The following is a 17,550-nucleotide window of genomic DNA, read 5'->3' as shown; positions in this document are numbered from 1 at the left end:
TAGCAGCCGCTCTTTTCCCTCTTCCACATGTTTTGAGTGCGAAGTGGACTGGCCGTCTTTATATGAGGCCTGGGAGTTAAAATACCCAGGGCCTGAAAATTAGGCCAGCAAGTGAGTTCCGCACTCGCCACCTCCCCACCCACCCCCAAAAACCCACTGGGGCTAAAATCACCAACTTCCCCCCGATATACCTGCCTCTCTATAGATTCGGGCATCTGGCAGACTGGTGATGTAATATCTGTCAGCATACAAACTCACAGAGCCACTCCCCACTATCAACTCTGGAGCTAATTACATTCATTTCATGTTGCTTTGATTGATCCCCACAGTGTTGACAATGTAAACAGTGTTTAAGACTCGAGCAATTTCCAGAAACATCGTTTTTTTTTCATCCTGTGCACCTTCATATCGCAGTGCAAGATCTAGCCAGGGTTCCCGCTCCTGATCGTTACCCAGTGAGCCCTACTGGGAAACAGGTATTGAAAGACTGTGGACCCTTCAGGAGAAAAGGGGCAAAAATGTAAAAAATAAGGATAAATTCAAATCATAGAATCTGACAGCCTTAAAACAGGCCACTCTGCCCACTGTGCCAGTGCCAGCTCTTTGAACGAGCTATCCAATCAGTCCCACTCTCCTGCTTTTTCCCCATAGCCCTGCAAAGTTATCCTTTTCATGTTAAGGTATAAGTTAACCTATAATCAGAAACTTGAGCACATAATCCAGGTTGACCTCATTAAGGTATTGCTGTGGGATCTTTTGCATCCGCCTGACAGAGCAGACAAGACCTTCGGTTTAATGTCTCACCCGAAATGCAGCACCTCCGACAGTGCAGTACTCCCTCAGCACTGCGCTGGGAGTTCCAGCACAGAAAGAGACCACTCCACCCTTCAAATCTGCGCCGGTGTTTTCCATTGCGTGTCTCGCCAAGTTTAATCCCACTCCCCTGCTTGCTCCTCATACCCTTTAATCTTTCATTCTTCATGTAACTACATCCCATTTCCTTTGTCGATCAGTCATATAACCACACTGTTAATTTATTGGGGAACAGCAGTGGCAGCCATTTCTGATTTTCAAGTGTTTATTTTCACCTATGTTTGCGAGCCAGCTGTTTGCCTAGTGAGACAGTATAAATTGCATGCAACTGAGGCTAAAAACAATCAGCCGGGCTCCCCATTTGTTATTGCTATTTCAGTGACCCCCTGCAGGAAACTGAGTGAATGTTGAGCAAGAGCAGTATCGGGATTGGCTGTGGTGCCTCCTATAGTCGGTCAACAGCCACAGGCTAGGCTTAGGTGTGAAAAATGTCACTTGCCTGAGGCGGCAAAGAGCACCCAGGACCCATGGAATTGTTTAGAGAAAGAAAGAATGAACTTGCATTTATATCACACCATTCACAACCTCAGGATGCTGCACAGCCAATTAAACCATATTGAAGTGTAGTCACTATTGTAAAGTAGGGAAATGTGGCAGTCAATTTTCACACAGCAAATACCACAAATATAATACTGACCACATAATCTGTTTAGTGAAGTTGGTTGAAGGATAAATATTGAAATATTGGCCAGGACACCGGGGAGAACTCCCCTGCTCTTCTTCGAATAGTGCCGTGGGATCATTTACGTCCACCCAAGAGGGCAGATGGGGCCTCGGTTTATCGTCTCATCTGAAAGACGGCACCTCCGACAGTGCCGCACTCCCTCACTAGTGCATTGAAGTGTCAGCCTGACTCAGAGGTGAGAGTGCTATCAACTGAGCCACGACTGACACTTAAAAGTCGACAATATCAGGAAAGGAGGGGAGAACTTTTTTTTTAAATGACAAAAACAACAAGGAAATGGTGAGAAAGAATGACTTGGAGAAGCAGTCAAACAAGTGAACCAGTCAAACAGCAAATGCTGGTTCCCCACAAGTTCTTGTAGAGCCGCAGTAACTCTCAAATTAATGAGTCAAATAGTTAAATATTCGGCCTCAGGAAGAGTTACCTTGTTGATTTCAAGACGGTAGAACCTGGGAACGGCAAAGGCAAGAATGTTGATATGACCTAAAGGATACTTTGAGCCAAAAGCAAAGGCCACCGTACACATGTACAGGAAGCAAGCAACTAAACAGAGGGAACAGGCAGGTACATTTACCTTCAGATGTTGCTAGTTAGATTTTAATTATTTATTCAACTGTTTACAAGACTGAGGGGGCTGGGAGTCCAGGAGAAATGCGTCGAGTAGAACTCTCGGACACCCCACCCCCAGCAGTCCTCGGCCCCCCATCCCAAATAACAGGCCTGGAATTTTTAACCCGAGAGATGGGCAATAAATGCTGGCCTTGCCAGTGATGCCCACATCCCAGGAACAAATATTTTAAAAAATGAGGGCTGAACGCTGAAACCCTGTAAAGGCACCTCAGAGCTATCCGTCCCACTCTGTTGCAAGAACAACCGATGCCAGGCTGCACCCAGGGAAGAGAAGCAGACATGTTCATGGTCCCACCATGGCAGACAGAGAATTTGAATTCAGTTTACTAAATGAATGGAAATTAAAAGTGACCATGAAACTGTCAGCTTGTCATTAAAAACCCAACTGGTTCACTAATGTCCTTTAGGGAAGGAAAGCTGCTGTCCTTACCCGGTTTGGCATACCCAGTTTGTATCTTCAGAGTACCTCCTCCTAGGTGAGCTGCAACCAAGGTTAATGAATTGCACCTTCCCTTCAGGATGGGGAAGGCAACCAAACCCATTGGTCTCAAGTACCTCCACTGGACATCACCAAGTTTGAGGACTGGTTCTCTGGTCACTGGGGTTGTCTGAAATGGGGCTCGAACCCAACCATTCTGACTCAGAGATAGGAATACTACCACTGAGCCAGTGGTCACTCGATCCAGATGCTAATCCCTGCTGGATGTCAACCTAGTACTTAGTGGCCATGTGGTAGTCTCCACTCACCATGTGGGGTTCAAACCCTTCACCTTCTGACTCAGAGGCAGGAAGCCTAAGGCTCAGTGCCATATCTCTTTTATTCATTCTCGAGGTGTGGGCATTGCTGGCAAGGCCGGCATTTATTGCCCATCCCTAATTGCCCTTGAGAATGTGGTGCTTTCTTCTTGAACCACTGCAGTCCATGTGGTGAAGGTGCTCCTACAGTGCTGTTAGGGAGAGAGTTCCTGGATTTTGACCCATTGACGATGAAGGAACGGCGATATATGTCCAAGTCTGGATGCTGTGTGCGACTTGGGAGGAACCTGGAGGTGATGGGAGGACTCGTAAAAATCAACATTTCATTGTGCAGTCCACACGTCTGTTGCATATATGACAAATAAAATTGAATTGAATTGAATTGAATTTAATTGAATTGGTGTTCCCATGCATCTGCTGCCCTTGTCCTTCTAGGTGGTGAAGGTCACAGACTTGGGAGGTGCCGCTGAAGCAGCCTCGGCGAGTTGCTGCAGAGCATCCTGTGGATAGTACACATTGCAGCCACTGTGTGCTGATGGTGGAAGGAGCAGATTTTAAGCTAGAGTACAACAGCAAAATCATGACCTCTCCCTCAGTAAACCCTACTTTCAGGTTTGAACAAACTGCTTCTTCAATGGCATACAGCTATATATAATGTCATGCTCCTCGTGGCCAATGGGGTTGTGTGCGGTATTCTGTGAATGAAGTGTTTCAGGCTCTGTTCAAAGATAAGATCACACTGAAAGGCTGACTGCAAATCCTGGATTTTGTCAACTTTACCTGCAGGGTAATTCTTCCGCTACATGTAGTCTGTTCATTATTTGAATGTCAATTTGCCACAGTCAAGGTTAATGAGCCCAACCCTTCCATTGGTATGAAAACGAACTCTTAAAGCCCCACTTTATCCCATCTCACTCGGCCAATGGGAATGGGGCAAGTGGGTGGTTAAAATAGCAGCAGTGTTCACTGCTGCGTTCTCAACGCACTCCCACCAGTCACCATTTTAACTATTGGAGGCAGCCAAGGCTCCCGCCACAGTCAGGCAGGGACCTCCTCAATATATTAAGGTCGGAGTCCTATGACTCAATTAGGACACAGATGCCATTTCAGATTGCTCACCCAGTACCCAAATCCGCAGGTAAAACCGGGCGGGATTGGTCTCTCAGGGCCACTGAAGCAGAATTTAAGGATCTCTCTGTGTTATTTGGATCGCCAGGAGAGTTTTCTGCTTCCGCATTGCTTCTTTCTCATTTTTTTCATTTTGTCGCTCTCAGTAAGCTCTATTTGCTTATCGTGGGGGCAATTATTGCTAGCTTCGTTTGGATGGACGAACACTTGGAGGAAGAGGAGCAGTAGCACCTGGGGCAATTAGAAGACAGTAGGTGAGGGGGCTGCAAGTAGGAGGCCGCACCCAGCACACAGGGTCTACAGGCCAAGTGTTAGCTTCTTGAACCTCCCTGAGGAGCAGTGCAGGAGGAGGCTGCACTTCTTAAGGCAGGCTGCCCCAGACCTCTACAACCTCCTGCAATAGGACCAGCTGTCTGCTGGATTGGCAAGGGTTGGGGGGGCAGGATTGGTTGGGAGGGCGAGGGTCTGTAGGGGGTGGCGTGTGGTGGTGTTGTTTGGGGAGTACGTACGCCCAGTCAGTTATGCCCTGACTGTTTTGTGAGCGGTTCGAATCGCTCCCATGCCCCTGAGTTCTAGACACCCGGACTTAGGTACAAGGCGGCGGTACAGAGAAGACTCGGGTAGACAGGTGGTTGGATGTAAACAAAAACCAAGATTTTATTGAAGAGGAAAAACTTGGTACAATCTTATGGGAAAAATTACTAGCGTACACTTCTACAGGCAAAAATACAAATGTAAAAGAATAATAATAACTATACTTATGCAGGGAATGGGGAACACATGGCACATCGAGGGAAAACAACTATCTTAACAATCCCCTTATCCTTATCCCACTCCCTATACCTAACTAGGTTAAGCTATGAGGGGTCAGAACTTCATGCTCACCAATCAAAAGGTTTGTTAGACTCGAAACAGCGGTTGGGTTCGGGGTTCGCTCTTGGTGCTCTCTGGAGCCTGCCGTCATCACATGGCCTCCAGGTGCTGCAAGGGCATTGTCCAGGTTCGAGTACCCCAAAGTTAAAGTCTCTGTTTGGGTACTTTACCTTGCAGGGATGATTCTTCGTCGTCGACCAACAGCTCGAGTTTGTATGAAGATAATCGTAGGTTGGCTGAGGCTGAAGGCCCGATGATTTGAAGCCTCCCCTCAGTTTGTCTCCTCAGTTGGTCTTCTTCAGCCAGTCTTCCTCAGGTGGCCTTCCCTCCGGTGGTCTTCCCTCCTCCCCTCGTCGCGTCCCACCTTGCCTGGCCTGAATTGTCCGCGTCCGCCCGACCCGGTGCTGGGGCTAGTTCCAGATGGAGTGAGAAAAGGGCACGGGCAAAGGCCAGGGGGTAAGTGTGGGACGGGGAAAGAGCGGGAGTCACAAGGGTGAGGGGTCGAAGAGCAGCACCAGCACACCAACCAACAAGAACACTGAACACAAACACACCTAAGAACCCTTGCTACCCGAGGGGGCCTTCAATTATACGTTCATCGAAAACCCTTATCTGCATGTCAAATCAGGTTAGTTCTTTGTTTTAATCTTGGCGGGCTATTTTAAATAATGGTAGCAATCCATACTAACTGGTATTAGATGGCTGGTCATCGCATCTACCGGTGGCCCGATAATTGGCTTGTATTGTCCTGAAAGTTCCTTGATGGGCCTGTCCGGCCTCGATGGCTCTGTTAATCTGTTTCCGATAATATATGTAGACTGTTTGATGGCCTTAACTATAGGCCTAAACTGAATTTAGATTTGCCTCCAATTCGGTCTAATGCATAATTCATTGTCCTATCTGGTTCCAAAATACAAAGTCTCTCTTCACAGAAGCCTGCAGCTTGGTTTCGATTTCTCCAAGCTGTCTGTTTTGCAGAGTCCATTTTAAAATCTCACAGGCTTGCTGCCACAAGGCACGGACGCCATTTTGGGTACCCTTCTTGATTTAAAAAGTCCACGCAGGGTCCCGTTTATTAATAACAGCCTTCGGGGAAATGCAGAAATTTTGCAAATCTTACAGTCCCCCCTGTGATACTAAAACTTGCTTGAAGTATCATACATTTAAAGTGAGCAAAATGTTTCTGACCCGCCATAGTCAACCTTCCCCTGTAATTACCTGTCTAATATACCCACAACACATGCACTTCCCATTCTGCAAAAATGTAGTGTACATCAGCATACAGAGAGTAAAATTACAGACGTTACACACACATCCAAGCATGGAGGGGGTTCAACACCCCTGCACCACTTGGTACACATATCTTTATTAAAATGTGTCGTAAAAAAACAACAAAAGAAAAGAAAACCTTTAATAAAAATAACAAACACAAAAGAAACGACAATCCTTTAATCAAAATACAGGGAAAAGACTTAAAGCAGCGTATCTCCCTCCACCTTTACATAGTGTTCCTTCCAAATCCTCTGGTTTCGGAATTCTGACCACCGACCTTTTCCTTTACACTGAATACAAACTAAATACAACACTATCCCTAACTGGCAAACCACGAGAATGTGGGAAGCCAGCCTGATCCACGAAGGGACCTCTATATTACTGAAAATGTTCTACCAGGGTGGAATACGGAGTTCACGGACCATCATCAAAGACCCTACCCACCCCAGCCACAGTCTGTTCGCCCCCCTGCCATCTGGGAGACGCTACAGATGCATTCGCACCCGAACGACCAGATTTAGGAACAGCTTCTTTCCCACGGCTGTCATCCTACTGAACTCCACAAATAAACTCTAAAGCCTGCACATCTGCCAATGCACTTTATTATGTTATGTTAATGTATTACAAGCCAAATGAATGTTGAATGTTTAAATGTCTTAATCTAAATGTACACTCTCGGGAGCCGCAAGCCTACATTTCATTGTACTGCAATTGTGCACTAACAATGACAATAAAGTTGATTATTATTATGATTATGAGTGCATAAAAATGTTTCTGCGAAACTATGATGGCTTTGAGTATTTTGGTCAGATGTTCAGGGAGAGGGGGAATTTCGTAGACAAAGTGCGCTATGTACTTTTGCAAATCCGTAAAATTCTCCTTCACAGTGAGGTGAACAGTGGAGGATTCAGGAATGGGGACAATTCGCTCCTGGGCCACTTGAACTTCTGCCTCGGGTTTAAAACAGAAACTGCTGTCACTAACCGGACACCAGCTGTGCTGGCCATGCTGGTAGTGGGACACGCCGGTGGTGACACAATATGTCCCACCCCCTATATATGCTACCTGCGGGGGAACATGACCTTGTGCCATTACCTCCATGGTACAATTTATAGGCTTCGCGCCAGCAGCTCTGAACCCACACTGCGGTTTTGCAAAGGCATTCAAGTGCTGGGGACACAGGATTATGTGTGCTCCCCGGCTCCGGCACCCTGAGAGGTCAGTACCTGTCATAGCGTGCTCCCACTTAATGACGTAAGGTGTGACCGCTGTGAAACGAATGTGTGCACCCCCTTGAATGACTCCAATGTTCTCTACCCTGTATACCGGGGCGGGTCGCGCTGTCCTACCCATGACCGGCATCCTAACTACTACTCCCATGATTGTGTGGCTGGACCGCCCACAATCCACTGGGACTGGATAGGCCTCAGAGGCTAGCCGGAGTTGGCACAGGCTTAATGCGATCTCAAATGGATGGAGGGCTGCGAGGTGCTTGTTGCTGATCCAGGAGGGGACTAAACCCTGTTTTACATCCTCCAGACTACTGCGGCCCTCACCCAGCAACCACGCCCCATATAGCACGCACACCTCGTTCTGCGCAGCTTGGTCAGAAGCATTTCTGTCCTCCCGTATGAGGGCATTTACCGTCTTTGCGTGCTTCTCCAACTCCGCTATGATCTCCTTTAAATGGACCGTCATGGCCTGGTCCTCATGCAACTCCGAGCCACTACTTTGTTCTCATCCAGTAATATCTTCCTTAACTGTGTTTTTAAACCATTTATCTGGGACTGCAGCTCTGTGTTATCCAAACTTTTGATGACAGAGGACCCAGTGTTAAATGCAGTAAAAAGTCATTCCATACTCCCCTTCTTTGTCTCCCTGCATTGCCCAAAAACTCGCTGTGTGTGGTGTACAGTTTGCTTTTGTCAACATTGGCGAAATCGAACTCATAATACTTCCTGAACATGTCCTTTAATAGGGCCTGGTATAGCTGCTCTGTGGGACACCACTCCGGTAAATGTACCTCGGTGAGATTTAAAATCATGGAGGCTACCGCGTAGTGTACCCCCTGGTACAGTACCTGATCAGTAGGCACTAGTACCAGTCCATTCCCTGGTCCCTTGGTGGTGGTGGGGCACCCGTCCCTGGGTAACCTCGCCGCCTGCACCATGGGCAGGGGCTTACAGGGGTGGGTCACAAGCTCAGTGGCATTGACTGGGATCGAGGAGAATGGGACTGCGCACGCCTTCAGGCTAGTATCTCACTTCATCCCCTTCCCGGCGTCTCGCCACCACTGGTGGAAAATGATAGATATGCCTGCGGGGCAGACCCTCTCTGACCCCCACATACAGATATAAATCCCTTGATCCGGTTCCCACCACTTGTCCCAACACACACTTAATCCTCCGTGAGTCCCTGTAATCATCCGGTGGTTATTGTTCCCCAACCGTTCCCATTCGACTGCAGGGTTTCTCATATCTTTGCTCAGCTTTCTGAGTCAGCACCACCTATCCAGAGGAATGTGTCCCTTGCACGTTAAACATACACGTTTCCCTACGGTGACGCTGACCCTTGTGGTAACGACCTGTTCCCTGAGGCACAGGAGGGAGGCCTCCCCGTACCTGAACCCGGTCTGGCTGGAGTACTGAGACGAATTGGACCCCAGCCGCCCTGGCCACCTTCCCTCATGGACGTAGACGGCGGTCTCCTCCACATCCCGTTCGCCGCTCCCGTCGGTTGCTATAGGTGCTCTCTCCCCCGAGCACCCGTAGATGTGAGAGTCCTCCACGTCGCCCCTTTTTCCCAGGATCAATCCAATCAGGGCGAGTAGGATTACGCTCCCCTTCATCCCGACAGTCTTTCTGCAACAGATACAAAAACACACAGCCAGGTCCCCAAGAGATTCTTTGGCTTGGGTGAAGCATAGTCGGGTCTCGCGACCTCGACTCAAATATACACACTCTTAGCAGACACTACTTAATTAAAACTATCCGTCACCTTACTTAAACTTAAGCTAAAACACCCAGGCCTAGAAATTGAGTGGGGTTAGCGCCCAATTAGAGGCGCTAGAGGGCCTTGCGCCGGAATTATAGCCGCTTCGGAAATTGATTTGGGCCCTACCATCGGCGTTAGCCGGTAGCGCTGCGCCGGCACTGATGACGTCATCGGTGTGCGCAGCGTCCCGGTTGCCGTGGTAACGCGGCCGGACGCCGAAATTCAGTTGCGGCCGCCTCGCCCCTGGCAGCCGCAACCAACGATTTTTCAAAAGTTTCTTGCTGGACTTAGCGCCGGCGCATTAAGGTGGCGCGGCCGGCCGCTTTCCCGGCGGCCGCCTGCCCGCACCTCCCTCCCCGGACTCCTCCACCACCCCCCCGCGGCACAGATGTGTGTAGGCCTCGAGCCCGGCACTTCTCCGAGGTGCCGGGCTCATTTTTCGTGCCATTCCACCGGCCAGCGGTCGGCTGCAGGCAGCTCCTCCTTAACAGAAGGAGGAGGCCTGCAGTACCCCAGCCTGCCGCACCGCATCGGATGCCGCAGCGGGGGATTAGCGCCGCAATCCTGCATTCAGTGCCCATTGCGAGGCGCTGACACCCTCCATTAGCACCCGCAACCGTCTGGGTGCGGCGCAGCTGAATTTTTGGCGGGCGCAGCGGCAATTAACGCTGGCGCTAAATTTCGGGCGCTACAGCCCTGGCAGAGGCAAACTCAATTTCTAGGCCCCAAACTTAAGCTAAATACCTAAACTTAACAATGACCAAAACTTAAATTACCTAAACTATGTTCATCCGCTGCCCGTCTCCGGGCGGCCAGCCTAATTCCTGGTTGGGCTGCGGCACACCGCTCCCTCCGTCATGGCCGCACTGTCCTGCACTGTTGATCCCTCGCCGCCTGCTGCTGCTGGCTGTTGACTGTGGTAAACCACTGTTGGTATTGTTGTTGTTGTTATTGTTACACACTGTTGTACCTATGCATGCCTCAACATGTCTCGGCTGGCTCCACCCACACAGGCCCAGGTATAAAGGTGATTGACCTGCAGCCCCCTGCCTTCTTGGAACCCAGTCAACCACGAGAGGCATGCTCTGTTCTTTGCTAATAAAAGCCTTTAGTTACTCTCTTAACTCTCAGTCTTTTATGAGTAATTGATAGCGCATCAATTTTATTAGCAAAAACAAAATGTCGACATTTGCTGAACAGCAGGCTGCTGCACCAAACGCTGAACAGCAGGCTGCTGCACCAAACGCTGAACAGCAGGCTGCTGCACCAAACGCTGAACAGCAGGCTGCTGCACCAAACGCTGAGCAACAGGAGCTGCTGCGAGCCCTCAGACCAACATGCCTGGACCTAGGCCCCCAAGAAGCGGGTTCGGCTACCAAATTCGCGCATTGGCTGCGTTGCTTCGAGGCCTACCTGCAAGCCTCAACTGTGACCCTGGACGAAAACAAGTTGGAAATCCTGGCCTCAAAGGTGAGTCACCAAGTTTATACAATAATCCAGGACGCGACGACCTATGCGGCGGCTATCGGTCTGCTAAAAGGGCAATACGCACGCCCGGTAAATACGGTCTATGCCCGGCACCTCTTAAGATCCCGCAGACAGCAGCCCGGGGAATCGGTGGAGGCCTTCCTACGGGCACTACGGATACTCGGCCGAGACTGCGATTGCAAAGAAGCATCAGCCGCAGCACACACGGAGGGACTGATCCGAGATGCTTTCGTTGCGGGTCTAAGGTCCGACTACTCCCGGCAGAGACTGTTGGAAAAGGGAGAAATGGACCTGAGAAAGGCAGTGTCCCTCGCGCTCTCGCTCGACGCGGCCCACAGGAATATGGACGCCTTCTCCCCTAACCGCTCCGCAACGTGGACGCCACAACCTTGGGTCATGGGACCGCCACCTTCAACTGCTGCTGCGATGTCCAAGGCACAGAAATGTTATTTTTGTGGCCAGGCAAAACACCCCAGAGCACGCTGCCCGGCGAGAAACGTTACCTGCTCCGGCTGCGGGAAGAAAGGACACTATGTCAGCGCCTGCAAAGGTAAAACCGCGAACGCCAGCAGCGCCGCGTGCAAACCATGGGGGCAGCCATCTTGTCCGCCATCTTGGACTCCCCCAGCCGCGTGGGGATCGGGACCATGGGCGCCGCCATTTTGTCCGCCATCTCGGACGTCTCCAACTTCAACCACGGGGGACCCGGACTCAACCACCGCCTCATCTGACGACCACATCGACTCGCTCGACCATACACTGGCCTCCGTGACGCTGGACCAACCTCTCCCTCATCAACTGTCCAGGTCCATGATGGACATTAAGGTATACGGCCGTGCCACTACCTGCCTTTTTGACAGCGGGAGCACGGAAAGCTTTATCCACCCCGACACGGTGCGGAGTTACGCTCTCCCGGTCCTGCCGACGCGACATCGGATCTCTTTGGCTTCCAAAGCCCAGTCAGCGGACGTCGGTGGCTACTGTGTAGTGACCCTTTCAGTAAGGGGCACAGAATACAAAAATTTTAAACTCCTGGTCCTGCCCCATCTTTGCGCTGCCGTTCTACTGGGGTTGGATTTTCAGTGCAACCTTAAGAGTGTCACATTAGCGTACGACGGACCCCTCCCCCCACTCACAGTCTGCAGCCAGCAGCTTTTAAATCACCCGCCGCGCAACATTTGCAGCCTCTCCACCCTTAAAGTCCCCCCCCCTCCTTGTTCGCTAACCTCACCCGCGACTGTAAGCCCATCGCTACCAAAAGCAGGCGTTACAGTGCCGGGGATAGGAGCTTCATTAAATCCGAGGTAGCAAGACTCCTGAAGGAAGGGATTATTGAAAGTAGCACCAGCCCATGGCGAGCACAAGTGGTGGTAGTGAAGACTGGCGAAAAACAGCGCCTAGTTATTGACTACAGCCAGACGATCAATCGCTACATCCAACTAGATGCATACCCACTCCCCCGCATATCTGACATGGTCAATCAGATAGCACAATACCAGGTGTTCTCGACGATTGATCTGAAGTCGGCATACCACCAGCTCCCCATCAGGGCTGAGGACCGCCAGTACACAGCTTTTGAAGCTGACGGTCGTCTCTACCACTTCCTCAGAGTTCCCTTCGGCGTCACCAACGGGGTTTCAGTCTTCCAACGGGAGATGGACCGGATGGTCGACCAGAACGCGCTCCAGGCCACTTTCCCCTATCTAGACAACGTCACCATCTGCGGCCGCGACCAGCAGGACCACGATGTTAATCTAGAGAAATTCCTCCGTACGGCCCAGCGGCTGAACCTAACATACAACAAGGACAAATGTATGTTTCGTACCAAGTGCCTTGCCATTCTTGGCTGTGTAGTGGAGAACGGAGTCATCGGCCCCGACCCCGACAGGATGCGCCCCCTTATGGAGCTCCCCCTCCCCCACTGCCAAAAAGCACTGAAGAGATGCCTAGGGTTTTTCTCGTACTATGCTCAGTGGGTGCCCAACTATGCGGACAAAGCCAGACCCCTCATCAAGTCCACCTCCTACCCCCTGACAGCAGAGGCCTGTGCAGCCTTCACTCTCATAAAAGGAGATATTGCGAAGGCCACAATGCACGCAGTGGATGAGTCCATCCCTTTCCAAGTGGAGAGCGACGCATCCGACTTTGCCCTAGCTGCAACCCTTAACCAGGCGGGGAGACCCGTGGCCTTTTTCTCAAGGACCCTCCAGGGCCCCGAGATTCGACACTCCTCTGTCGAAAAGGAGGCCCAGGCCATTGTGGAAGCTGTGCGACATTGGAGGCATTACCTGGCCGGAAAACGATTTACCCTGCTCACTGACCAGCGTTCAGTAGCTTTTATGTTTAATAATAAGCAGAGGGGCAAAATCAAGAACGACAAGATCTTGAGGTGGAGAATCGAACTCTCCACCTACAATTACGATATCTTGTACCGGCCCGGGAAACTCAATGAGCCCCCAGATGCCCTATCACGTGGTACATGCGCCAACGCGCAAATCGATAGACTGAAGACCCTCCACAATGACCTCTGCCACCCGGGGGTCACCAGGTTTTTTCACTTCATCAAATCCCGTAACCTGCCCTACTCCATCGAGGAGGTCAGGACCATGACCAGGAACTGCCAAATCTGTGCCGAGTGCAAACCGCATTTTTATAGGCCAGACAGAGCAAGCCTGATCAAAGCCACGCGCCCCTTTGAACGGCTGAGCGTCGATTTTAAAGGGCCCCTCCCCTCCTCCGACCGCAATGTGTACTTCCTCAACATAATTGATAAGTACTCCCGTTTCCCATTTGCCATCCCTTGCTCAGACATGACCAGTACCACGGTCATTAAATGTCTGAATGACCTCTTCGCCTTGTTCGGTTTCCCTAGCTATATTCATAGCGACAGGGGCTCATCCTTTATGAGCGACGAACTCCGGCAGTACCTGCTCTCGAGAGGTATAGCTACAAGCAGGACCACCAGCTACAACCCCCGGGGGAATGGCCAGGTGGAAAGGGAGAATGCGACGGTCCGGAAGGCAGTCCTTTTAAACTTGAAATCTAAGGGCCTTCCGACCTCTCGCTGGCAGGAAGTCCTCCCTGCGGCGCTCCATTCCATTCGGTCACTGCTCTGTACAGCCACCAATGCTACCCCTCACGAGAGAATGTTCTCCTTCCCCAGGAAGTCCACATCGGGGATCTCGTTACCGACATGGCTGACTTCTCCAGGACCCGTCCTACTGCGGAAGCACGTGAGGTCACATAAGACGGACCCCCTGGTCGAGAGGGTGAGCCTCCTCCATGCCAACCCTCAGTATGCTTACGTGGTGTACCCGGACGGGCGGGAGGACACAGTCTCCATACGAGACCTCGCACCTTCGGGTGCTCCCGAAACACCCCCCTCGCCATCCACCACTACCCACACCTACCCCCAGTACGCTTACGTAGCGTACCCGGACGGGCGGGAGGACACAGCCCCCACACGAGATCTCGCACCTTTGGGTGCCCCTGAAACACTACCATTGCCATCGACCACTACCCACAACCCAACCCCGCTAGACGGCATGCCGCAGCCCCAGGACCCGTCATTGACCACCCAACCACTCAATGAGACGCCAGACTCAACGTTGGATGCTGCACCATCACCGCCGCCACCACGATGATCAGGACGGCATACAAGGCCACCTGATAGACTTACTTACACGAACCTTTAGTACACGTCACCCCGCCGGACTCAATTTTAAACAAGGGGTGAATGTGGTAAACCACTGTTGTTGTTGTTGTTGTTGTTGTTACACACTGTTGTACCTATGCATGCCTTAACATGTCTCGGCTGGCTCCACCCACACAGGCCCAGGTATAAAGGTGATTGAACTGCAGCCCCCTGCCTTCTTGGAACCCAGTCAACCACGAGAGGCATGCTCTGTTCTTTGCTAATAAAAGCCTTTAGTTACTCTCTTAACTCTCAGTCTTTTATGAGTAATTGATAGCGCATCAGAGACCTCTGTCCTTTGACTTCCCCCTGACTCAGGAGGCTGTCCCTTTAAACTGGGGAACTGGTGACCATGGCTTTCTCGGCTGGGGCGCCCGTGGGGACCTTCTAGGGACTTTGGCGGGTGGGGTTTTCTTGGCTGGTTGGCCTTTAACCCGAGCCGCTGACCCCTCCGGCGCGGTCTGTGGGCTCACCACTGCCGCTGGCTGGGGATCTTCCCCCTTAGGTTTCACCTCTCCTGAACCTGGGCTAGGGGCAGCTAACTCTTCACAGCCCGTTGCTGCAGGCTGAGAGTCTCCGCCCCCAGGTCCCGAACCTGGGTCCTGGGGGGGTCTTCGCCCTCTGGTCCCTCCTCCTCTACACCTGGGTTAGGGGTGGGGTCTTCACCCTCGGGTCCCTCCTCATCTGGATCCCAGAAGAGGGGGGGGGTGTCCCAATCGGTGGGCAGGATGGCCCCTCCCCTTAAACAAGCCACAGTGCCTGCCTGTGCAGTCTGTGAACTTGCTCCTGCAGCAGGCTGAGGATTTTTATCCTCAGACACTACCCCAACTGGCTGTTTTCTCCTCTCAGGTTTAAACAGTTTGCACTGATTAATATCACCAGCAGCCTGTTTTAAAACCTCGTCCGCTGCCCCGAATGGGCCTTCTAGGGACTCCCCGCTCTCTTCCCTGGCCCCTGCTTGGTAACCTCGTCGGTCCTTTGGTTATCCTCCCACGTGGTAGGTGTAGTGTATGTCCTTTGCAGAAGGAACTATATTCTGCAGCCCCTGTATACTGCAGTACCAGTAGTGACCACCCCTGTATATAAGCCTGTGAAGTAACTTTGTATAGTAGTTCCAGTTTTGTCTCCATTCAGTAAACACCTGTTATAACCAACTTCTGCAGTTCGTGTCTCAATTACGCATGGACGTTACATGATCGAGGTGCTTAAAATGATAAAGTCACTCCCCCCACCCCTGCCCTGTGCCTCCCTACCCTCCGCGCAGAGTAAATACCCTTCACCAAAATGGATTGGTCCTCAGACCCCATTATCATGAAGCTAGTGTGGAGGGAGGAGCCCTCCAAAGAGGACGGAATGAAGGTCGGGTTGTTGCTTGTGCCATAGCCACTCTCAGGTAAGTGAAGGTCAGGGTGGGGATGGTAACATTGTAGCCATTGCATCCCTCGTTTTCGCCATCTGCAACACCCTGTTATATAGTTTTACCGTAATTACTGTGTTCGTGTGGGATAGTTTGATATTTTGATTATAGTTTCTTTTAGTTAATAAAACTTGATTTTTTTCTCTCATCCAAACTACGTGTCTGTTTTAATATCAATAATTATAAGCCCTGCAGTCAGAACTGGAAGGTGGGGTAGCGATTCGAAACCGCTGTTTTAAAATTGGTTTTATTTTAAAATTGGTCTGAGTGCAGGCAAAGGCTGCAAGACCAGGAAAATTACTTTAAACCAGTTTAAAGAAGCCCCAAACCCTTTGCATAGTTAGTTCCAGTTTGCCTCCACTCAGTGAAGACCTGTTGTAACCCACTCCTGCAGTCCATGTCTCAATTACACACGGACATAATACTGGCGACGAGCAGATACGAACTTACCTACAGTCTGCACCACCTCATGGGGATCCATCCCTGAAGCGAAGTTGTCAGAGGTCGAGGCCAGAAGGAAGAAAGAAAAGAAAAAAAAACCAAAACAATCAGAAGAAACGGGCGTCGACCATGGGCAACCGCCTCTGATTCATCGGAGTGAAAGATTTGCAGGAGAGGCTGTCGAGAGCGGGGCTTGGTTATCCTGTCGATGGTGTTCCAGCTAATCGGGCTGGTGGCAGGTAGTACACTGATCCTTCCTGGGCTGCGGCGGGCTAGAGCTCGATCGGGTGGCTTTTCAATGGGGCCGAGCAGCGTTGTCGGGAAGAGGAGAGAGAGAGAGAGGGTGGAGCACACAGGGCGCGGCCAGTGCTACGAAGCCGGGCAGCGTACAGACCCGAGAAGAGGGAGGAAAGTGTCCCACAGGGTTGCTCCGACGACGGGGAAATAAAAGAAATTAGAAGCGCAGAAAGCCGCGAGGAGCTGCAGTTTGCCACGGGAACCGCAGAAAGCGGCGTTAGCAACAGCGCTAGCAGCAGCGGAGAAGACGGAAAGCGCGGGAGGCGCCATTTTGTTAAATTGGGGAAGAAGGCAAAGCGCGGGAGGCGCCATCTTAGATTTCCAAGATACCGAAGACTGGCAATATCACTGCCTTCGATAATGCAACAGAAGACTGGACCACGTATGTGGAAAGAGTCGAAGTATATTGCAAGGCAAACAAAGTAGCCGATGAGAAAAAGGCATCTGTGCTACTAAACTTAATGGGCGCAAGAACGTACGGCTTATTGCGGAACCTGATTACCCCAGCCAAACCGATGGCAAAGAGTTTTAACGAAATTGTTGATATCCTACAGGAACACCTAAATCCTACACCGCTGCTGATAGCAGAAAGATTTAAATTCCACAGGAGAAATCAGCATAAAGATGAGAGCAATGCTGATTACCTTACGGAACTACGCAAGCTATCAAAGCACTGCCAGTTCGGAGCAGGACTGGCAGATACCCTACGGGACAAATTTGTCTGTGGACTCCTGAGTGAAGGAACACAGAAGAGGTTACTCTCAGAGAAAGAGCTGACGCTAGATAAGGCTTTCAGCGTGGCAGTATCGTACGAAGCAGCAGCAAGGGGAGCTGTGGAAATACAGCAAACGCCACAGGAATACGGCACCCACGGAATGACACGGGGATTTGAAAAATGTTATCGCTGCGGCAGAACAACCCATGACCAGAAGGACTGCTGGTCCAAGGACAAAATATGCAGGCAATGCGGAAAGATGGGACACATTGCACGAGTTTGCAGGT

This window comes from Somniosus microcephalus, chromosome 8 (genome assembly GCF_052327205.1).
Source record: "Somniosus microcephalus isolate GS21.2 chromosome 8, FLI_Smic_1.0, whole genome shotgun sequence".
Lineage (NCBI taxonomy): Eukaryota > Metazoa > Chordata > Chondrichthyes > Squaliformes > Somniosidae > Somniosus > Somniosus microcephalus.
Note: the sequence above shows the minus strand (reverse complement) of the source record.